The 24,513-nt window shown below is 35.5% G+C and overlaps 1 protein-coding gene across 2 annotated transcripts in view; it reads right to left on the bottom strand.

Annotated features, from left to right (window-relative positions):
- LOC111146471 (serine/threonine kinase 3) overlaps window positions 1-24,513 on the bottom strand; it is a 269,794-nt gene that overhangs the window by 84,771 nt on the left and 160,510 nt on the right. The gene's annotated exons all lie outside the window — the stretch shown is intronic.

Genomic DNA, 24,513 nt, shown 5'->3' with positions numbered 1-24,513 from the left:
ATGGCTATTGAAGAAACTTTGAGAGGGACAATAATGCTATTAACTAGAATTATTAGTTGATCATTTTTCTAATAATCATAAAAACAGTTACCAGTGAGTTAGAAGCACTATGCTAAGGACTTTTTGTAGGATATTCCCATTTAATCCTTTTATTAATCTTGTGAAATATTATTAACTCTAAGTGTGCAAATGATGAACCTGAAGTTCAAATGAGTTTAATAATTTGTCTAAGGTGATACAACAAATAAGTAAGGAAATAAGGATTCTAACTAGGTCACTCTGATTCTAAAGCCCAAGATCTAATTTCCAATTTTATAAGGCTTTAAAATTATTTACAGCATTTCTCAAGTCTGGCTGAATTTATATTACAGGTTAGCTGGAGCATGTTTCATTTTGCTAAGAGAAAAAAAGTGACATACACATATATAAACGGATCCGTACTTGGTCCAAAAGTTGAAAAACAAACAAAAAAACCAACCTGGAATTTATTCTTTCCAGTAGACACCACTGAGGAGGAAGGGGAAAAGTTGATTTTCTATTTTAAAAAAGCTGAATAGAATAGAACTGAATAGAAAACATTTCTATTAAAAAATTGACTGCTAGTTTCATATTTTATCATGGTTGCAACCAGTTTAATTCCCAAAACACTAAACTATTTTTATATGCGTGAGTCATTTGTCTCTTATCCTTGTAAGATTCAGTGCTGTGACAATTAAACTTAACAAGAAACATTCCATTTGGTTGGAATGAAATAATACTTTTAGTCTTCCTATATGCCATATTAGAGTTGAATCTACAAGGGGATAATGAGGGTTGGACCTCCGGATTCATACAACTGGCTCAGGCAATCTATAAAATTATAAAAACATTGAACCAAGTTTGGAAGGGACTGCTTTTACAGCATATTAATTTCACTTACATAGTCACTTTGCTAAAGGATGCTAATCTAATTTACAAATTGGCAGTAAAAAAATAGCAATGCAAAAAACAGAGGACTCAACTCACTCATGAAAGGTGGTACCCAAACAGTAATTAATAAAGTACAAATGGAATAAGAACTAGTTTATATGACATTTGAAGGCTTGAACACTAATAACTTGGTGATGGTGGTAAAAACTTTTCAGCAACACTTTTTACTTTAAAAAAATCATGAACTCTGAAATTGTTCTTGATATTTCAGATTATTACTAAAATTTCATTTGGTACTTCTAGCATTTTTACAATAAAACAGTTATTTAATATGTTTTTCCAGTTATACTTCATTTATAGATACTCCATTATTCCTCACAAAAGAAAAGCAGAAGAAAAACATGTTGATACTTTATAGAAAAAGGTCTGCAGAACAGATGCTTCTCCACTGTAGAAAGGAGCCAATTCCAGTAAGGAATACAATAGCATTTCAATCAGTGGTCATCATGTGCCAGGAATGCAAAACAGAGTACTGATGATAATCCAGGTTATGAATCATAAAATCCACATGGAATACAAATATTTGAAAACATTATTAGGAAATCCTACTCCATTGCTAAGACAGATTTATGCTATAACAGTCTGAGAAATAATCAGACTTTGCATTAGCTAACTTCACACATGTACTATTTACTACTTTAAAGGATTTTCTAAATATTCAGCTACTCTTTGATTTTAAAGATATGCACACAAATACTTTAGAAAGCATTTGCTATAATGTAACAATGAGATAAACCATTTCTTAAATATTAAATATTTCTTACATAGGTGTCCTTCTAATGGGAAATATTCTAATTATTTCTCTTCTTGAAATATTAAATACGTCTCTATTACTAGTACAATATGCAACAGCACATTAACAGCATACAGCAGTGATCTTAATGGTGTTGATTCAACTAGACAATTCCATTGAGTACGTATTCTGTTACAACATAAAAAATTTGTTTTTATTTATTTTTCCAAAACTATTTTGTAAGGAAAAAAAATGAATATGTAAAATATATAAGTGAACCAATTATACAAAAAGTTGCAATACTATAGTGGTCTGGATATCTTTCAAGCCTGTTACAGGTACTAATCAGGGATGACAATGAAACAGCAAACAATGTAACAAACGTAGTCTAAATGCATAAGTGAGCTTTCAAGATATTAAAGGAAATCCACATGGGCCCCCAAAAGAGCTGGAAAACAGTGAGAATAAGCTAAATTTGAACTTAAGGGCTGCTTTAGGGGTATAAGATGATGGGGGTGGGGTGGTGATGGGGATTTTAATGGATAAAGGGGGACAAGCGACAAGTCCTTGGGTTCTCTCCAAAGTGGAACTGAAACCCCTGCATAAAGTTGGGGATCTTGAAGGTCTACATCTTCAGTGAAAGGATGAACAAGAAAAGAAATGTACTCACATGCAAAGAAGGTAAGACATGCAAACTTGTCTCTGTCACTTGGGCTTCAGGTAAAGACAGGAAGTGGGGGTTGCTTCTTTTTAGAAGCTTGAGACACAGTTTCAGTCCTTTTGAACATGACCTACAAGGTCTGGGGAACCCCATGCTGGGAAATTAGCCTAATGCAGTCCTACTATGGAAGTACCTGGGGTGCCTGATAGAAACAAATAAAAATCCACCCAATGTAGGGACTCAAACTCAATCTTCAACCCAGAACTCACATATCATTCTCAGAAATAAAACTGAGCTAGAGCTGAGCTCACAATTCAAAAGATAAACAATGAATAGACAAGCTACAGAGAATGGGTAGGAACAGCAAACAACAGAATTAAGACTCCCTTCTCAAAATTAACTTAGTCACCTTAGAAAGTTGCATCTTTCTAAGACAAAAATTTCTAGGATAAAAATTAGGAGTATACTGTGGCATTCTGGACTGAAAAAAAAAAACAAGCACAAACATAGAAACATTCTGGCTAGAAGGGAAAGCATTAAGTCAGTCTGACTACATTAAAAAATGATCTATAGTTTACAGAGTGCTCTAAACACTAAGAACCTGCTTGAGTTGCTTGCAGAGAAGTGACAAGAACCTTGGAAACTAAAGGATGACTTGGAGAAGAATGGAGAAAGAGCTTGGAATCAGAAGGTTATTACTGAAATCCATATTTGACTGAAAAGGTCTATAGAAACAAACCACAAGTCAAATCTGAAAGAAATCATGAAAGAAGATCAATATAGTAAGGAATCTTTCTGGACAGTCAAATATCAAAATAATTCCAATACTCTGAACATAAAGAGATGAAACTGACTCTAAAGAGAAAAGTGTGATAGGTTCTAATCTGAATAGATGAAGACAGCCGAGAAAACAGATAATGCCAGCTATTTGTAACTAAAACATGACTTAAGAGAATTTGCTACTTCATCACATGATTAAAGTACTGAAATCTTACAATCAATTTCTGGTAAAGGGTCAAATAAGAAATCAACAAGGCATGTATGGTGTGAGTTCAGGGGAATGGACATAAAACTGGGAGAAAACTGTGGCAGGAATCTTTCTTTCACTTATCTCCCTGGGCATAACTAAATTTGGGGCTGTTGGTTATGCTAACATGCTAACCTGTGTCAATAAATAAATTTGAAGGGCACCTGGGTGGCTCAGTGGGTTAAAGCCTCTGCCTTCGGCTCAGGTCATGGTCCCGGTGTCCTGGGATCGGGCCCCACATCAGGCTCTGTGCTCTGCAGGGAGCCTGCTTCCACCTCTCTCTCTGTCTGCCTCTCTGCCTACTTGTGATCTCTGTCAAATAAATAAATAAAATCTTTGAAGGAAAAAATAAATAAATAAATAAATAAATAAATAAATTTGAGTTATTACTTGAATTAGTAAAAGCAAAATCAAAGGGTACCACTGATCATTTGCTTGTATGTCTCACAGCAAGGAAAAGCCTGATGTACAAATGCACTAAAAATAGCTCTCTGCTACAGCAAGGTCAAAGTGCTGATGGGAACCACACAGCATTAACTTCAAATTCAACAGAGGGGAGAGCTTACCCCACCACTTCTTTATCAATTATCCCTGCAGCGTCTACTGTTTCTGTTACCAATGAAATGGCCCATAGCAGAATCAGCTGGTTAGCTCTGGTCTCATTAGGACCACATTCAACCCAGCAGAGCTAAGAACTACTGGGAAGACATCAAAAATACTCTCCTTCAAACAGCTGCCCTTAAGCACTGCTTCAGTGTCTGCCAGGCTGAAAAAAAAGTAATAAATTGGTATTTACCAATTCATAGCTACTAAGATTTACAGTATCTGAAAATCTGTACAAAGAGTGAACTTTCTTCCCACTGCTGTAAGTAGGTGGTCCTTCTATTTCACTGCGAGAGCAGTGTAAGAGCTTATACAGCCGCTGTCTTTGACATACCTGTCTTTAACAAACAGAAACTTCTGCCTTCATGGATCCTAACTTTCTGCATGTTCACAGGCATGTTTTAAAGTTACATCAAAGCATTCAAGATCTCCAAAAGTCATAAAAGACTTGTTCATCAGTACAAGCCTAAATGGTGAGAAGGCGTGTGGGCAGGACTTCAGAGGCTCCATGAAGCAAGACTGCACAAGTTCTTGGCATTATATTAAAAGTTTCCAAACAAAAGATTATCTTACATCCCCTGTGCACAATAGTGACATACAATAGAGTAAATTAAAAAGTAAAAGCAACCTTAACCATGATTTTTCTTTTTTCTCCTCCAGCCAAAAGCATGTCAAAAGATTGACAAAATATAAGATTATAAAATCAAATATTTTAAAATAAAAAAATAACACCTTTAAAAATTGTTGTCACAAGCAGTTTATAAAAAATCCACAAGAGGGCACCAAAGACAAAACACTGGAACAAATTCCATTAATTGGAGATTTACACAGATAATACAGGTTCATAAAACAGGTTATTCTATTTACTAACATACTATCAATACTTTTCAGAAAGAGACAAGCGGCTAATTATTTTAAGTTGATATATTTCAAAATATCATAACCACAGCCATGTTGTAAGTTATATTTTTAAGTAAACAGTATTTGTTTCTTAAAGGACAGGTTGCCTACATTCAGTAATCTCCCCAATAATTTCCATATAATAGCAGAAGGCCAATGAACAGTTGTTGATTCCACAAAACTGACAGAAACATACAACAGGAAATATCAAACATTCATATTTATCACTGCATTCTAAATTGATTTATATTAAAATATTTATGATTGAATACCTTATGTTTGTAGAATAAATATAACGGCTACTCTGTCTTTGAAAAGAAATTTTTCTTTTCCTCATCCTTTCTTTACTTTTTCCTGTTCCATTATGATACTGTTTAATAGCAAATAAAAACTTAAATACACACTTAACAGAAGAAATATCACTGTATAAGCTTAGAAATGATAACATATTATGAAATGGTTTTGAGAAATCACCCTCTGAAGCATTAAATCAGAAGACTACCTGAAGCACACTAACATAAGATTAATTTTAATGTGTAATTTACATTACTGATACAAATGAAACTCTGGAGGAGAGGAGTGTCAGGGAAGCCAACAAACCCCCAAGAAATCCTCCTCTACACCCCCAACCAAGTATTTATCACATTTGGTTTAAGAACTGCTGAAGGGGGTGCCTGGGTTGCTCAGTGGGTTAAGCCTCTGCCTTTGGCTCAGGTCATGGTCTCAGGGTCCTAGAATCGAGGCCCGCATTGGGCTCTCTGCTCAGCGGGGAGCCTGCTTCCCCCACCCTCTCTCTCTGCCTGCCTCTCTGCCCTCTGCCTACATGTGATCTCTCTCTCAAATAAATAAATAAAATCTTAAAAAAAAAAAAAAAAGAACTGCTGAAGGAAAATATTCAGTACCGTTATGTACCTTCTTCATTTTAAATGTGAATACATCCTGTGCTGGTGATAATCACGTGGCACTATGCCACATAATAAGGAGTAAAAGTCAGGTAGGAGCCATTATAAAGGTTTTATTACAAAGAAAAGTATATATTATATATATAGCTGGTGATTCAAAAATTAAATATATAATAATACTGTGTGCAGGCAGTGTGCTAAAATAAAATAGTCTTTGTCCTTGAGAAATGTGCAGTTTAGTGAAAAGAAGCAGAGAGCAGACAAGTCAGGTAAATATTCTCATAGAAGTAAACAGAGGATACCATATAGGGACCACAATAGAGCACTTGCTTATCTGAAGCTTAGAGAAGCATTGGGAAAGGTTCCCCCTTCTCAGAGGAATCAATGTCCAACACGACTCCTGAAGGATAAAGAGTTCATCAGACAAATGAGGGTGAAGTAAGAAGTCTAGAAAGAAGAAGCAACTTAAAATTTCCTTTAAACACTTCTTGAGCAATCCTATTTTTGCTTCTGGTTTCACTACCAACTACAAAAAGCCTGCTGACTCCTAATTGCCCGTGCTCTCCCTTAGGGGTCAAGCCTCTATATCCAACAGTCTGCTACCCAAAATGATTTGGATGAGCCAGGGCACCTCAAATTAAACAAGTGCTAAAGCGACCCCATCTTACCTAGAAACTGGCCTTGGAGAGAGGACTGCTGGCGGAATATTTCCGGGGTAGAGAGAAAATGTGGTTAAGTGAAGAAACTAAGACTCTGACTATTCTATCATAAAGTTTGTTCATGAATAATTTGTTGAATCCCCCCCTTTTTTTTAAAGGTCAAAATATAGCTACATGTTTAGGTTGAAGAAAAAGGGCCTAGAAGAAAGAGATAATGTGATTGACAGAAAAGAAAAGGCAAGTAGAGAAGACACCTTTCAAGGGAGGTAGAAAGAAAATCAGGCAGCAATAAAACAATTTCTGTCCATTACACATCTCTCTATCACAGTGCTTGGCATAGCACACTGTGATCAGTCATCAACTCCCTTGGAGTCTCACCGTCAGACTGCAATCTTCCTGTAGGCAAATTATCATGTCTTAGTTTTCTTCTAGATGAGTTTTTATGAAGGAAAAAAAGATATATCCTCTGAAAGAGGGAGAAAGAGAAACCTAGTGAGGATGCAAAACATCAAAGTTAGAAGAATACTGAAGTCTAGTTAGTGCAGTAAGACAAAAAAAAGATACAAAAGTTATAAAGATTGGAGAGAAAGAAATAAAACTACCTTTATTTCTAGATGACATGACTATGCAGAAAATTTCAAAAAATCTACAAAAAACTCCTGGAACTAATAAGGAAGTACAACAAGGTCACAGGATGCAAGGACAAAATACAAAATTATCTGCTTCCTATATATTCCAGCAATAAAAAAATTGGAATTTGGAATTTAAAAATTTTTTATCTTAAATGCCAACTCAAAATCCTTAGTTTTCTGAATGAAGCAACTTGGAATTTAGGCCAACTGATGGAGTCTGTAGTGTCATAATTTTGTTAAGGTAGTTTGTATCTTGCTATATTCAAATGGAACAATGGTAGACTTTGGGTATTCAGTGGACCTAAAGATAGTTGGTTTCTTTCCTGCTTTTTTTTTTTTTAAATTTTTGCAATTTATTTAAACTAAAAAAAAAAAAAAAAGTTCATCCATTTCCCTCACTCCCTCATCCCCCACCCCTGCCTCTTGCAGCAACTCATCTGTCCTCTGTGTCTATGAACTCGATCTTTCTGGTTTTGTTTTTATTTACTAGATTCCACATATAAGAGTGATCACATGGTGTTTGTCTTCCTCTGACATTTTGCTTAGCGTAAGGTCCATCCATGCTGTCACAAATGGCATGATTTCACTTTTTTATGGATGAGTAATAATAATCCATTATATATATAATAACACTATTTATTTATCCATTCAACCATTGATGGGACACTTAGGCTACTTCCTTATCTTGACTATTATAAGTAATACTGTAATGAGTATGGGAGAATGCACATTATCTTTTTGAACTACTGTTTTTGTTTTCTTTGGGTAAATACAATTGCTGGATCATATGATAGCTCTATTTTTAATTCTTTGAGAAACATCCATGCTGTTTTCTATAGTGGTTGCACCAATTTAAATTCCCACTAAGAGTGCACAAGTGTTCCCTTTCCTCCACATCTTTGTTAGCACGTGTTATTTCTTGTCTTGATAACAGCCATCCTAACAGGTGTGAGGTGATATATTGTGGTTTTGATTTGCATTCCCCTATCTGCTGGGAGATTCTTGATTACTGATTCAATTTCTTTGCTGATTATGGAACTGTTCAAATTTTCTTTTACTTTCTGTTTCAGTTTTGGTGGTTTATAGTTCTAGGAATTTGTCCATTTCTTCCAGATTGCCCAATTTGTTGGCATATCATTGCTCATAATATTCTGTTATAATTGTGTGCATTTCTGCTGTGTTGGTTGTGATCTTTCCTCTTTGTGATTATATTTATTTGGGTCCCTTCTCTTTTCTTTTTGATAAGTCTGGGTAGGGCAATTTTGTTAATTCTTTCAAAGAACCAGAGCCTAGTTTCATTGATTTTTTTATTTGTGTCTCATTTATTTCTGCTCTAATCTTAATTATTTCCCTTCTTCTCTGGTTTTAGGGTTTATTTGCTGTCCTTTTCCCAGCTCCTTTAGGTGTAAGTTTGGAATACGTATTTGAGACTTTTTTTGCTTCTTAGGGAAGGCCCGTATTGCTATATACTTCCCTCTTAGGACCATCTTTGCTGTGTCCCAAAGGTTTTAGATTGTCATGTTTTCAATTTCATTTGTTTCCATGTATTTTTTTTATTTCTTCTTTAATTTCCTGGTGAAGCCATTCATTCTCTACTAGGATGTTCTTTAACCTTCATGTATTTGTGGTCTTTCCAAATTTTTTCTTTTTCTTGACTTCAAGTTTCATAGTGTTGTGGTCTGAAAATATGCATGGTATGACCTCAATATTTTTGTACTGGTTCGGGCCCGAGTGGTGATCCAGTATGTGGTCTATTCTGCAGAATGTTCCATGTGCACTCACGAAGAACGTATATTTTGCTGTTTTAGGATGAAATACTCTATGTCTGTTAAATCCATCTGGTCCAGTGTGTCATTCAAAGCTCTTGTTTTCTTGTTGATCTTCTACTTAGATCATCTGTCCATTGTTGTGAGTGGGGTGTTAAATTTCCCTACTATTGTTGTATTGTTATCAATGAGTTTAAGTTTGTTATTAATTGACTAATAAATTTGGTTGCTCCCACGCTGGAGGCATAAAAATTTATAACTGTTAGATCTTGTTGGATAGACCCCTTTCTTATGATATAGTGCCCTTCTTCATCTCTTATTATAGTCTTTGGTTTAAAACCTAGTTTGTCTGATATCAGTATTCTGGCTTTCTTTTGATGTCCATTAGCATGAGAGACAACCCCTCACTTTCAATCTGGAGGTATCTTTGGATCTAAAATGAGTCTCTTGTAAGCAATAAATAGAAAAGAAAAAAAGAACAAAAGAAAGTCTGGTCCTATTTCCACCAGAACTGAAGCTGACCCTTTGGAGCACTCTATGATCAGGAGACCTGGCACACAGGGGGACAAGGTGGGGGGCAGGGCACCTGTGTTGTTCTGAGGGAGAGGTCCACTGGACTGGCTCACAGTCAAGAGCAGGTCTGATCTTGCAAAGATGCCAGGCCTGGGGGAGGGGGAGCACATGACTCCAGCCTCCACTGCTACTGTTTCCACTCCAAAGTCTAACTATGCTGGGGGGGAGGGTGGACCCCCCTTCTGGTCTCTGGGGAGAGGAACTCATGGCCACCACTATTTAGGAAGCCCTCACAGAAAAGTGAACAATCTCTCTCCTGTGTCCCAGGCTTTTGTCAGATAGATGCCCTCAACCTGTCGGTGGCATGCGGCACCACAGTTCTATTTTATTTCTGGCTGGGGGCTGGGATTCAAAACTCTAAATCTTAAAGGGCCCACCAAAGCACAGACCCATTCCCCTCCCCTAGAAAAGAGCCCCCCGGCACACCGGGCACCATTCTGTCCCAGAAAAGCAGCTGCATGGTGTGCACGGTGGTGGGAGTCTTGTGACACACAGTGAAAAGCTGTGACCAGGTTATCTGCTCTCTGTGTGCGCCTCTGTCCCCTACTGCTGAACGGCTGCTCCATGGCTCCTGAAGGTCCCTTTGTTCTTGGAGAGGCAAAATACCCTCTTCCAAATGTACTCCAAGAAGGGGAGCAATCTCTCTCAGTATAACCCAGGGGATCCCCTCACTGCAGCATATTGTGCAAACCATACATGCCACTCTCTCTCCTGCTCTCTCCCTTTCTCCCTGACTTCACTCCATGGAAAGGGCTCTCTCCCCTTCATAACACCTTGGCTTTTCTCTCCCTCCGTTCATAGCTTTGAACCTTGCATTTGTCATATTCTCTTCCTCCAATTTTGCAGATTGTTTTCTTATCCTCAGATGGAATTCCTAGTTGTTCAAAATGATTTGATGTTGATCTAGCTGTGTTCAAGAGACAAAGCAAGCAACAGGTCCCCCTACTATTCCACCATCTTTTTTTTTTTTTTAAGATTTTATTTATTTATTTGAGAGAGAAAAAGCATGAGAGGGGGGAGGGTCAGAGGGAGAAGCAGACTCCCCCATGAATGGGGAGACCGATGCGGGACTTGATCCTGGAACTCCAGGATCATGAACTGAGCTGACAGTAATCGCTTAACCAACTGAGCCACCCAGCCACCCACTACCTACCATCTTAACTCCTCCTGCATTCTCCTACTGATTAATGATATGAAGCATCTTTCATGTACCTGTTGGCCAAAAGAAGACCTGTATGTCTTCTTTTAAATAAAGTCTATTCAGATCTTCTGCCCATTTTTTAATTGGATGGTTTGGTTTTTGGTATTAAGTAGTGTGAGTTCTCTCTATATTTTGGTTATTTGCCATTTATCAAATATATGACTTATAAATATTTTCTCCCATTCAGTAGGCTGTCCTTTTATTTTGTTGATGGTCTCCTTTCCTGTGCATAAGCTTTTTAGCTCAATATAGTCCCGTTCATTTATTTTTGCTTTTGTTGCCTTTGCTTTTGGTATCAGATTCCAAAAACCACTGCCAAAACCAATGTCAAGGAGCTATCTTTTCTTCTAGGAGTTTTATGATTTCACATCTTATGTTCAAGCTTTGAATCCATTTTGAGTTAGTTTTTGTGTATGATGTAAGATAATGAATCCTGTTTCATTTTTTTTTTTTTTTTTTTTTAAAGTAGGCTCCACACTGGCCATGAAGCCCAACACAGGGCTTGAACACACAACTCTGAGATCAAGACCCAAGATGAGATCAAGAGTCAGATGCTCAACTCATGCAACCAGGTGCCCCTTCCTGTTTCATTCTTTGGTATGTAGCAGTCCAGTTTTCCTAACACCGTTTATTGAAGAAACTGTCCTTTCTAGATTGTATATTCTTAACTCCTTTGCTGTAAATTAATTGACTATTTAAGGATGGGCTTATTTCTGGGATCTCTACTCTGTTCCATTGATCTATGCGTCTGTTTTTATGCTAATACGATATGGTTTTGATCACTATAGCTTTGTAATATAGTTTAAAATCAGTGAGTGTGGTGCCTCTGGCTTTTTTCTTTCTCAAGATTATTTTGGCTATTCAGGGTCTTTTGTAGTAACATACAAATTTTAGGCTTTTTAAAAAAATTTCTATGAAAAATGCCATGGAATTTTGATAGGGATCTCACTGAAACTGTAGATTACTTTGGGTAGTATGGACATTTACAATACAGATTCTTCCAATCCATAAGAATGGAATATCTTTCCATTTATTTGTGTCTTCTTCAATTTCTTTCATTAATGTCTTAATAGTTTTCAATATCCAGGTCTTTCACCTCGTTGGTTATATTTATTCATAGATGTTTTATTCCACGATGCAATTATAAATGGAATTGTTTTATTAATTTCTCTTTCTCATAGTTCATTATTAGTGTAAAGAAATGCAACAGATTTTTGCATACTAATAGTGTATCCTGTAAATTTACTGAATTTATTTATTAGTTGTAATAGTTTTTTTACAGAATCTTCAGGGTTTTCTTTATATAATATCATGTCATCTACAAATAGTGATAGTTTTACTTCTTCCTTTCCAATATGGATACCTTTTGTTTCTTTTTCTTGCCTAAATGTCTGCTTAGGACTGCCAATTCTGTGTTGAATAGAAGTGGTGACAGTGGATCTTTGTCTTATTTCTGATCTTAGAGGAAAAGCTTCCAGCTTTTTGCAGTTAAGTATGATGTTAATTGTGGTTCTGTCATATATTATTTTATTTTTTATATTTTATTTTTATTATGTTGAGGTACATTCCCTCTATACCTGCTTTGTTGAGAGTTTTTATCATAAATGGATGTTGAACTATGTATTTCAAAGGCTTTTTCTACATCTATTGAGATGGTCATATGATTTTTAGAGGGGGGAGGGGTAGAGAGAGAGGGAAAGAGAACCTTGCTAAGTGAGGTTCCATGCCTAGCATTTCAGTCTGACAAGGGGCTTGATCCCACAACCCTGAGATCATGATCTGAACTAAAATCAAGAATTGGACACTTAACCAACTAAGCCACCCAGGTACCCTGAGATGATCATATGATTTTTATCCTTCATTTGTAAATGTGGTGTATCACATAGACTGTGGGTATTGAGCCACAAATGTATGAAACTAGAAATTACTTACAAAAAGAAAACTAGAAAATTTACAAGCATGTGGAGATTAAACCACATGCTACTGAATAACTAATGGGTCAACAAAGAAATCAAGAGAGAAATTAAAAAAATACCTAAGATAAACAAAAATGGAAAAATAACATACCCAAATTTATGGGATACAGCAAAAGCAATTCTGAGAGGGAAGTTCATAGGAATAAATATCTATTCATAGGAATAAATATCTACCTCAAGAAACAAGAGAAGGCTCAAATAAAGAACCTAACTTTACACCTCAAGGAACTAGAAAAAGAGCAAAAGAAGCCCAAAGTTAGTAGAAGGGAATAACAAAGATTAGAGCAGAAATAAATGAAACAGAGACTAAAAAGACAATAGGAAAATCAATGAAATTAAGAGCTGGTTCTTCGAAAAGATAAACAAAATTGACAACCCTGTAGTTAGACTCCCTAAGAAAAAGTGAAAGGACTCAAATAAACCAGAAATGAAAGGAGATGTTACAACTAGTAACACAGACATACAAAGGGTCATAAGAAACTACTATGAACAATTATACAACAAACTGAATAACCTAGGAAGTGGATAAATTCCTAGAAACATACATCCTGCCAAATGTGTATCATGATGAAACAGAAAAATAAAAAATAGAAAATCTAAAGAGATCAATTACTGGAAAGGAGATTGATTCAATAATCAAAAACCAACAAACAAAATTCCAGGAACAGAGAGCTTCCCTGGTAAATTCTACAAAACATTCAAAGAATTAATACCAATCTTTCTCAAACTCTCCTAAAAAACAGAAGAGGGGGAACTCTTCCAAACACATTCTACAAGGCCAGCATTACCTTGATACCAAAACCAAACAAGGATGCCACAAAAAAAGAAAATGATAGGCTACTATCCCTGATGAACACAGATACAAAAATCATCAACTAAATATTATCACACTGAATTCAATACTATATTAGAAGGATCATATGCAGTAATCAAGTGGGATTTTTTCCAGGGATACAAAACCAAACATTTTTAATAGAAAAAACAACAACAACAACAACAACAAAACCTATCCTAAACCACTTAGCTCTAACAAAATATGTATAGAATCTGTATGTAATGATGAAAGAAATCAAAGTTCTAAATAAGTTGAGAGACACTCCATGTTTGTGGATTAAAAGACTCAATACTGCTAAGATGTCATTTCTTCTTTGGTGTATAGATTCTATTAAATCCCAATACAAATTCTAGCAAGCTAATTTGTAAATGTTGACAAAATGATTCTAAGGTTTATATGGAAAGGCAAAGACCTAAAACAGCCAACACAGTACTAAGGAAGAAAAATAAAGTTGGAAGACTCACAATATTCAATTTTAAGACTTCTATAAAACTACTATAATCAAGAAAGTATAATTTTGTCAAAAAATTGACACATGTATCACTGATAAATCAATGGAACAGAATACAGCCCTGAAACAAACCCACAAAAACACAGTCTACTGATCTGTGAAAAGACACAAAAGGCAACTTAATACAGAAAAGATAATCGTTTACACAAAGGTACTGGAACAACTGGACAACCACAGGCCAAAAAAAGAACCAAGACACAGACCTCATGGCTTTCACAAAAATTAACTCGAAATAGATCACAGACCCTTGACATTACATGAAACCCAGAAAACTTCTGGGAGAAAACATATGAGAAAATCTATGTGACCTGGAATTTAGCGGTGGGTTTATAGATAAAACACAAAAAGCAAGATCCATGAAAAAAAACTGATGGGGGATATTAACTAAAAACTTCTCCTCTGTGAAAGACACTGTTAAGAGAATAAAAAGAAAAGCCATAGGCTGGGAGAAAATACTTGGAAAATGCATATATCATACAAGACTCGTGTCCAAAATATTCAAAGAACTCTTAAAAATCAACAGTAAGAACAAACAACATAAAACAAATGTTAAAACAGGAGAAATTACTGAACAGACACTTTATCAAAGAAGCTATATAATTGGCAAATCAGCATATAAAAATGCCAAACATCTCTATAATGAGGAATTGCAAATTAACACTGGGATAGCATTAAACACTTATTAGAATGGCTAAAGTGCAAAAACACTAACTCCTATGAATTGCTGGTGAACACGCTAGGCAACATGAAGTCTCATTCATTGTTGGTGAGAATACAATGGACAGTTTGACAAGTTCTAGAAAATTAAACATACCATAAAATTCAGCAATTATGGTCCTAGGTATTTACCCAACTAATCTGAAAACTTACATCCACATAAAAGTCAGCATGTATATGTATACGGCAGCTTTATTCATAGTTGCCTAAAACTGGAAGTAACCAAGATGTCCTTCAGCAGGTGAATGGTTAACCAACTGTGGTACATCCGCACAATGAAATACTATTCCGTGAAAACATGAGCTAACAAAAAGACATGGATGAATTGTATATGCATTTGGTTAAGTGAAAGAAACCAGTCTGAAAAGGTTATATGTCATTATGGAAAAGGCAAAACTACAGATAGTTTACAGATGAGTGACTACAAAGGGTTCAGGGGTAGAGGAAGAGTTGAACAGGTGAAGCACAGGGATTTTTTAGGGTGGTGGAACTATTCTGTATGACACTAAAATAGTAGATACGTACCACCACACATTTGTCAAAACCTATAGAAATTTACATGGTAAAGACTGAACTTTATTAAAGCACACGAATTTTTAAAAATCACTTAAGAGGTCAGGAGATCCCAGAATGGGATGCAGAGTCTCTCTCGCTCGCTTGCTCACTCTCTCTCTCTCTCACACACACATCTAATTGTATTACAAATGTATAAAAGAATGGCACTGAAGGAAGTAGGCAGAAATGGTACTAACTAATCTGAGTAACACTGGACATGAGTCAAGTCTGTAAGACTAAAAATAAAAGGAACAGTACGTAAGAACTTTGTTCTAGTTGATAAAGTTGTTTCCATGGGTCTATGGATTAACAATTCTGAAACTACTATACATGTATACAGGAACTGAAATATTTAGCAAAGGAGTAGTAGGTGATGGGAGCCAGATTTCTCACCATTGCAGTGGGAGGTAATAAACAAGCAAGAGGAGGCACATAGAATGATCCATGTGGTGATGTGTTAGAGTCAGAGATATCAGTATAAACTCATGTTCAGCTTAACATTGATACAGATGGAGATACACAGATACAGATACATACACATACATACATATAGATATATAGTTTATAGGTATGTGTTCATACACAGGTTAGTATGAACACATTTGCTTTGTCAACTGAGAGGGTTTATAGTACCCCACAGTGGCAATAAGCATACCAAGTCTAGCTCTTGGGTTTGAATGCCATTCTCTAATTAAAGGAACTAGGCTCCTAGGATTTTAGGATCGTGGCAGGATATATACAAGATATATGAGTATCTTACAGTGTCAGAGAGTAAGAAAATACTAAAAACAAAAACCCTAAAAAACCCACAATGATGGGGGTATTTCAAAGACACAAAGGTGCCAACTAGAAAAGGCTCCTGACGGTCAAAACTAGAACACTTTGAGAACAAAATAAATAAAGCAGCATTAAATTCAAATGCAAAGTGTAAATTAAATAACCATGAATCACTGACATAAATTATTGAATAAATGGGAAGAACAGACAAATTCCCTGTGTAGAAAGATTCCATATAAGTTATACAGACACTCTGCCCTCAAACAGGAGGGGCATAACTCTCCACTCCCTAACTGTGGGCTGTATAGTGTGATTTCTTTCCAAAGTGTAAAGTATGGAAAGGGGAAGAGAACAATATTATTGTGAGGAAACCCAATAAACACTACCTCAGCCAGGTGACCATGGGTAACATGAAGAGTAAAATGTCATATTGACAGAACGTATTTGTGATATTGTGACATGACAAGAAGTATATACTTAGCAAACTTCAATATGTACATGGTTTAATAAAAAAAAGAATGCAAAGAATTCTGTCCTAGTTTTAAAACGGCATCCTTTACTGGACAAGATTTTTTAAAATTCATATGGCAGAAACAATCCACATACTTTTGCTTTATACTCTGCTACTCATGCTCCTTGGTGACAACAAAATGTTCCATTTTTAAAGTTCTACTAAATAGAGCAACTCTCATCGCAGATACTCTTTAAAAAGGTGACATTCTATAGGCAATTTAAGTATTTACAGTAAATATGAAGAAATACAGTTATGTTATTTAATCATCTCACACTACAGATTTGGGAATATCTTCCACTAACATCTAGGAAACAAATTCTTTCTTACTATGTTATACAGTTGACCCATCTCAGAACCAAATTTATATCACATGCTTAGAAATGCTAAAAAAAAAATTGGTCATGTTTAGCAATGCTTAAACTAACACAAAAACCTTGATATTGGGATTAACCTGCTGCAGAAATCTCTGTTTGCAATTTGTTTAATTTTTAAAATCTGTACAATTACCTCAACACCTATCAAAACATGTCAATTTGTCAGGATGTATTCTCATCAGACTAGCTTTTTCTATAATAGGTATAAAAATCAAATTCATAAGGCACTATTTCCACTCACGTCCCATACCTTTCTTGAATAAAAAAATATTTTAAGGAGGTTTATTTATAATAGTTACCCAGGACACAGGTGTACAGAACTAAAATTTTTAAAAACAACATATCTTGAAATGGTTATCATAAACTGTTTCCTTTTCAGAGTCACATTGAGAGTTGATGGAAATATCTATTTAATTTTAGGCCACAAATTTTTCTCCATATGTAGTAAGCTGAACTATGTAGAAGAAAATTAAATTTGGAAAAATTATAAGTTGATATTGGTGTAACTCATAAATTCTCAGGAAATTGCACTCACTGAGAATGGAAAAAGCAGGATCCACAATGAGCTCAAGTATTAATACTGAATATCAAATATAAATGTCTCTTATAATGTGGCAACTCAATATGGTGAATTTCACAGCTCTAGGTTTTTAGAATTAGGAAAAGAATTCAATCTACATTATCTCAAAATTTAGCTTTATAAAATTTTCCAATGGTCCAAGGGCCAACCTGGCTCTGTGTCCCATTAGTCCATTCACTGGATAAGGAACAATCCAGGGTCAGGACCAAAGATAGCTACTATAAAGGTTGTCAAAGAATACAGTCCTCCAGGATAAAAATCAATGCAGAAATAAAACTTGGCAGAATAACTCTCCCTCCATGTTGAAAAAAACAAATTCTTCTTTGAAATAATCAAAAGGAAAGAAAAATGAATGGGGAAAATCTCAATGAAAACAACTAGGATATCAAAGTATCTATCCCAAAACTCCTGGCATATCCTAAAAGGTAACCAGTCTCCAGAACTATAACTAGCAGATATTGGTCAAATGAATCTCCCAAACTGGAGCAAATTAAAAAGAAGTTTCATTAGCCAAAGGTAACCAAGATGAGTTACAAATGAAAATAAGGAGAGGTTACAAAGCAACAACCTTGACATCACAGATATAAATGTTAAGACAAATGTAGCATCAATCAGACAATGGTTCCTTATTCTATAATTATTCTCAAACACTGGGGCTGAAGGGTCCAAGAGTGTACCTTTCTTTAGTCCACCATCTAAAATTAGTTGTAACAGACACAGTAGTTCAAAAAGAAGAGAAATATCCATTTACTTCTATGGTTAACAACTACTAATCTGCCTTAAATTGCCCTGATTTTGTGTAAGTTACCTTTTAGAAGCTTCCCTTCCCTTCTTAGGTCACTATTACAGACTGTCCAACTAAACCAGAACTGAACAGGCTAAAATTTTTCTTTGAATTGTGATAATTTATGAGTATTCAAGGAATTTATAAACATTATAATATATGAAGTTTTATAGATTTATTTATCTACATTAAATATCATATTAAAAACTCAATATTTCAAAATTACAATTTCAGGAACAGCCAAGAAATGACAAATGGTAAGAGTTTCCATTAAAATGGAGGCTTGAACATATGGGTTTAAGCCTATCCCTCCCAAAACGCTTCCAAAATTATAAGAGCCAAGTAAAGGAAAACTCATAAAGACAGAGATCACAAGAGAGGAGAAAACAGCAAACAGGAGATGTCCAAAAATCTGGAAGCTAGAAAGCAGATAATTCTGTAAGTAGCAGTTAACTCACCAGACCAAAGAAATCTAAAACTTAAGCTTGCAAGGAGAGAAGTCACAAGAAGCAAGCACATTCAGGCCTCAGAGCAATGGATCCTAATATCTTTTACAGTAAGGTACGCAAGTCACCTAGTTCTACTCTTACATACAGAATGTCCAGCAGGCAATTTTAGTGCTTATGATACCATCACTAGACCTTTGAAGTAAGTCCATAAAGTGAAAAGTCAGAGATGAAAACAAAGAAAACAGAGACAAGGTAGGAAGCAAAAGAGAATTCAAAGTGATAATATAAGAACAATGAGGAAGAGGCGGACATGTTGGAAATTAAATTATTTCACATGGGAAAAAAATAGAAGGTTTAGAAGATAAATTTGATGAGACCTCAAAGAAAAAAACAAAAAGAGGAAAAAAAAAAACAGAAAAAATCATTGAATGATAAATCTAAGAAGTCCAATAACCAAATAAAAGGAGTGCCAGAGAGAGAAAGAGGGAATATACAAGAACAGAGAGAAGAGATGAAAGAAAAGTACCATGAAAAAGGAAATATAAAATTACACAGCACTTAATGGTATTTCTAAACTGAAAGGGCTAAAAGACACTCTACACAATGAATGAAAAAAAGATCTACAAGGCACATTATCATGAAAGCTTTAAATAACAGAGAAAAGCTCAGATCTAAAAATCTTCCATAAAACATTCAAAAGATCAGGTATCAGACTGTCATCCGTCTTCTGATGAGTCAGAAAACAGGACAAAGCCTTCAAAATTTTAAGGGAACACAGTTACTTCCAATCCAGAATTTTATACCCAGAATTTTATACTCAATCTCTCAAGGGTAAAGGTAGAATAAAGACGAGGTCAGATAAACAAGTTCTGGAAAAAAAACAAAAACAAAAACAAAAACACAAAACAAACAAAAAACCCTGCTAATGTCTGGAAGCTCCTGGGAGATAGGGTCCATCAGAATGAGGAAGTAAAACAAGAAACACAAGATACAGAGAACAAAGGATCCACTACAGAACAGAACAAAAGGAAAGTCATAGGATGATGCTCAATGGAGGTCTTAGGGTGCCTGCTGCTCAAGACTCTAGAAAACAGCCAGTACAGATTAGAGGAGGAGAGAGGACAGAGAAAGAATGAGTGGAAAAAAGTAGGAAACTAATAAATGATCTGTGTTTGAACATACACAGAGTCTACTGCTCCTACAGAGAGTGTAGGAATGTAGCATTTGAGAAAAACCAATTCTTTTAAAGAATTTTCATTTTGACCAATAATTTTATCTCATATATAAATGTTCCTCATGAAAACTAATTACTTTCAGGAAGTAAAGGAATGAGAATAAATTTTCTTTACTGTTTTTCTTCAAATATATTTTTTATAACCTTAAAGCAGGTTTCCAAAAATCTCTATCAATTCTTCCAAACATATTTGGCCACTTAAAGTATGTCTTAAAATACTTAAAAAGAAATTGTGAATATAAATACTGGTTCAAATGTGATTAGTGACATCATCTTGGTGGCTCTTTGAGTAGCAAAACCAGCAGCAGCAACAACTACTACCAAAGGAACCAAAAATAAAGCAAACCAAATAGTAACAAAAACAAAATCTGGCCAAAATGTTATAATTAACAGCAATATTGCTGGCATAAGTAGCAGCATTAATAAATATGAAAGTTAAACTTTACTGAGCAGACTATGTATAATACAGTTCTACGTGCTCAGATATTTTTTAAAAATTATATTCCCACAGGAATTCTATGAAGTGTGGTCTATCATTAATTCCCTTTTTACAAGTGGTGAAAGTGAAGTGGCCAGGTTAGCAACTTGCCCAAAGACACAGAGTTCTATGGGAACACAATGAGGACTTAACTCAAGCAGTTTGTCCTGCTCTTGGATCAATTCTACCCACTTAACCAACTAGGTATATGACAGGCTTGGGACTAACTGAAGCTGCTGATTTTATAGTTCGGTTCTCCACCTCGTTCAAAAGGTTCTCACCAGGAAGACAGATATGAAGTTCCCTTAGTAAATCAGGGGCAGGGAGGAGGAGGAAGGTTTTGAGAAATGCTCATATGGAGGCTATATCATCACCTGTACAGGAGTGAATTTTTCAAAGCACCCTCATTTCTCCCCACACTCATGCTGAGAATCACTGCTTCAGTGAGTCATTTAAAGGGGATATGCTACCTCAAGACATTAAGGACCACAGCCTGAGAAGCTTCGAGTTCAAACCATAAAGAAATCACCAGAAAGTCCCCATTTCTTTTCCAAAAACAGAACCCCTAAGACATAGTCCCAGGCCAATTAATAGGCAAAATCTTTTTCTCTGAGTCATTATTGAACTAATAGGAAATCAAATAACTTTCTTTAGATGGAAGTGAAAATAAAGGGCCTGACACAAGCATACAAAATATACATGCATATTACACACATGCATGTAACATCAAGAAGTATCCCACCTTTTTACTCAACATTTCACTTAATGTAACATTCTTCTACATCTGTTCAACTCCTTGTATTTTACTGAACACTGTGATCTGCATGGGAAAAGCCTAAACTCCAGTGACAAAGCGACTCTTGTAAACTCTTTATCAATCTTTTAATCTACTTTAAAAATAACTGCTTGTCAATGGTGCATTGGGTGCCTTATCTCATCAATTCAACTTATTAACACCATCCATTCTGCTTTTAAGTAATCATCCAACATACCACATGTGGAATGTTTGCCTTATTCTTTTACTTAAAAACAATAAGCACTAACTCTTTTACTGTATAAATATTTAAACATTCATTCAAGTGTCTGTATAATATTTCAATAAACCATACCAGCTAACTTAAAACTAGCCTTTTAAAAAATCATTGGCTAATTAGAGTTTTAAGAACTGCATGGGAAGCTTGAAGAAAGGATATTCTTATTATGCTGTGGCTGAAAATTTAGGACATTGTGTAATAATAACCAGGGAAGTAAAAAATGTACCTATTAACCTGGGAGATTTCCAGGCAGAGTGTTTAAGGTGATGCCTAGTTTCTTCCTGCTACTTACAACAAAATGCAAAAGGAGAGAGAAAAAGCTTAAGAAAGAATAATTAAATAAAAAAGGAATCAGGACTTACTGGTTTTTTAAATTCCTAGCCTCTCAGACAGCAAACAATGCTACAATTATGAAAAAGCTTCTACGCAAACATCAAATCCAAAGCACATTCAAAAAACAGTGTTTAAAAATAGAGCTTCAGAAGTGACTGGGAAATCCTTTGTTAAGACTTCAGAAAGAGTCAAGACGGGTAACAGGGTTTTAAGAAGCTTAAAAGCATTGCCCCATAGCAATCTTAGCAGGAGCCCAAGGTAAAGAAGCAATTATTTAAACAAAATGTGTGAGCATCATCTGTTCTAATGGAGTGAACCACAGTAAGATTTACAGGACACCCACAATGGGCTTTTGTTTTTTAGCCAAAACATCACCAGCATGTCTCAGTAGAACAGAGACAGCACAAAATGAAAAGAGGACTTTGGGGGAACCTGGGTGGCTCAGTGGTTTAAACCTCTGCCTTTGGCTCAGGTCATGGTCTCAGGGTCCTGGGATTGAGTCCCACATCAGGCTCTCTGCTCAGCAGGGAGCCTGCTTCCCTCTCTGTCTCTGCCTGCTGCTCTGCCTACTTGTGATCTCTCTCTCTCTCTCCCTCTCTCTGTCAAATAAATAAATAAAATCTTAAAAAAAAAAAAAAAAAAGAGGACTTTGGACCCTCAGACTTTTCTACAGGTAGGAAGAGGCTGAGAAAACGATTTGGTTCAAAATATAGAATAGCTTCCATGAAAAAGGAAGAATGACAGAGAGCAGAATCAAGAACTCAAGAGGGCACAGCAAAAGGTTGGAGAGAAACAGGGCAGGAATAGAACTGAAATAATCAAGGAACTTCTAACACTTTCTTGGCTGGATTCCAAAACTGCCATGGAGTACTAATTAATGTGCCTCTTGTCCTCATTCTTTTCGAACAGAACTATCTATAGTGATAATCTTATCCCTGAGTCCCACTGTATACTAGGTATGTGGGGGCAGGTAACTACTCTTTAGCTTGTAAGTCTTCAAACTGAGTTGAACTAGACTGAAGGAGTCTCATCTCTTTCTGAATGTGATTTAGAAGATGAAATCCTGGACTGACAGCTGGTCATATAAAGGGATAAAATTTAAGAGTAAAGAAGAGACAGTTCCTGAGAGGTAGTGAGTATACCCATTCCGTGCATGTGCAAAGAATGTAAACCATTTGCAACTACAGGACAGTTCCTGTTAGTTTTAAGACATGCCCATAAATTCTTTGAAATTTTCCCTGAAAAGGTAGAGCCCACTTCTCCTCTGCTTAAGTGTGAGGCAGACTATGTGACTTGTTTTGATTTGTTAGTTGAACTTCAGCTAACACAATATTATTTTTAAGTGTAAAGTGATTCATTTAGTACATTCACAATGTTGTAAACCAACACCTCGATCTAGTATCAAAATATTTTCATCACCCTAGAAGAAAAGAGTTCACTCATCAAACAGTTACTCCCCATCTCTAGTCTCTTGCAAGCACCAATCTGATTTTTGTCACTGAGGATTTACCTATTTCAGATAATTCATATTATACGATATAACTTTTTATGTCTGACTTCTTTCACTTCATGATATAAGGTTTATACATAGTATCATGTATCACTATTTTATTTCTTTTTATGGCTGAATAATATTCCATTGTATGTATATGCCACAATTTATCTACTTTTGTCTATCGTGAATAGTGCTATGGACTGTTTTCAATTCTTCTGGGTATATACTTATAAGTGGAATTGTTAGATCATATGGTAATTCTGTTTAACATTTTAAGGAACTACCAAACTGTTTTCCATGAAAGCTGTACCATTTTTTATTTTCATCAGCAGTGTATGAAGGCTCCAATTTCTCCATATCCTTATCAACACTTGTTATTTCCTGGTTTTGTTTGTTTAATAATAGCACACCTAGTAGGTGTATAGTAATATCCCATTGTGGATTTGATTTGCATTTCCCTAATGACTAATGTTGCTGAGCCTCATTTTGTGTTCTTGTTGGCCATTTGTATACCTTTGGAGAAATGTCTACTTAAATCCTTTCCTTATTTTTCAATTAGGTCTTTCTCTTGTTGAGTTGCCAGAGTTCTTTACATGTGTTGGATACTAGATCCTTACCAGACACATAATCTATAAATATCTTCTTCCATTTCATAGGATATCTTTTCATTTCTTCATAATATCCTTTAACATATAGAGTTTTATATTGTGATCAATTTTTTCTTTTGTTACTCATGCTTTGGTCATCTAAGAATCCATTGCCAAATCCAAAGTCAAGAAGATTACTTCTGGTTTCTCCTAAGTGTTTTAAAATCATATTTAGTTTGTTGATCCATCCAATCAGATCTTATATCAAAAGGCCTTTGTATATGATGAGAGGTAGGGGTCCAAGTTCATTCTTTTATATGTGGCTATTCAGTTGTCCCAGTACCATCTGTTTTTTCACCAAAGAAATACCTTTTGTTGAAAATCAACTGGCCATAGATGTATGGGTTTATTTCTGGACTATCAATTCTATTCCATTGGTCTGTATATTTATCCTTATGCTGGTACCACATCTGATTACTACAGCCTTATGTTAAGTTTTGAAATTGGGAGGTGAACACATCAACTTTGTTCTTCTTTTTCAATATTGTTTTAGCTGTTTGGGGTCCCCTTGATCTATCTGAATTTGAGCGTTGACTTTTCCCATTTTGCAAAAAAGATCAGTGATATTTTGATAGGGATTGGATTAATCTGTGA

Source organism: Enhydra lutris, unplaced genomic scaffold (genome assembly GCF_002288905.1).
Source record: "Enhydra lutris kenyoni isolate GAN:26980312 unplaced genomic scaffold, ASM228890v2 scaffoldscaffold14, whole genome shotgun sequence".
Lineage (NCBI taxonomy): Eukaryota > Metazoa > Chordata > Mammalia > Carnivora > Mustelidae > Enhydra > Enhydra lutris.
The sequence above is the reverse complement of the archived record's forward strand: the minus strand, read 5'-3'. Positions and strand labels throughout refer to the sequence as shown.